The sequence below is a fragment of the Chlorocebus sabaeus genome, chromosome 27, assembly GCF_047675955.1.
Source record: "Chlorocebus sabaeus isolate Y175 chromosome 27, mChlSab1.0.hap1, whole genome shotgun sequence".
In the NCBI taxonomy this organism is placed as follows: Eukaryota; Metazoa; Chordata; class Mammalia; order Primates; family Cercopithecidae; genus Chlorocebus; species Chlorocebus sabaeus.
The window spans coordinates 25266698-25267315 of record NC_132930.1 but is presented as its reverse complement, the minus strand read 5'-3'; positions in this window follow the sequence as shown (position 1 = coordinate 25267315).

The window sequence follows — 618 nt, the reverse complement described above, 5'->3', positions numbered from 1 at the left end:
CCCAATTCATGAAAATTTCCTAAGGTGAAATCAGAGGGGAAACACCTGGGTCTGGGAGCAGGAACCCTAAGGCCAATTGGCAGGAACTTCCTAAAGCTAAACCAAAAGGAAAAACCCATATCCCCAAGCCCAAGTAACGAAGGATCAAAGGCTACTTACTCCCCTACAACTTTCCCTCTCCCCCAGGATAGGGAGGGAGAGTGCCCTGGAGTGGTCAAGGACTGAACAAGCACTACCCCTTCATCTGCACAGGGCATCAATCTGCTCCAGTCTTAGGTTAGCCATGGGCCAATTCACCTCAGCCTTTAATTAGCCATGGGCCAAATCTTTCATCCAGATAAGAGGTAGCTGATAGGAACCTCAAACAGATACTTAAACCCCCAAAAACTTTGTAGACAGGGCCCTTGAGCTGCCTGCTTCATTCCACTCCCACCCTATGGAGTGCTTTCTCCTCCTCCTCCCCTCCTCCTCCTCCTCCTCCTCCTCCTCCTCCTCCTCCTCCTCCTCCTCCTCCTCCTCCTTCTTCTTCTTCTTCTTCTTCTTCTTCTTCTTCTTCTTCTTCTTCCTTCTTCTTCTTCTTCTTCTTCTTCTTCTTCTTCTTCTTCTTCTTCTTCTTCT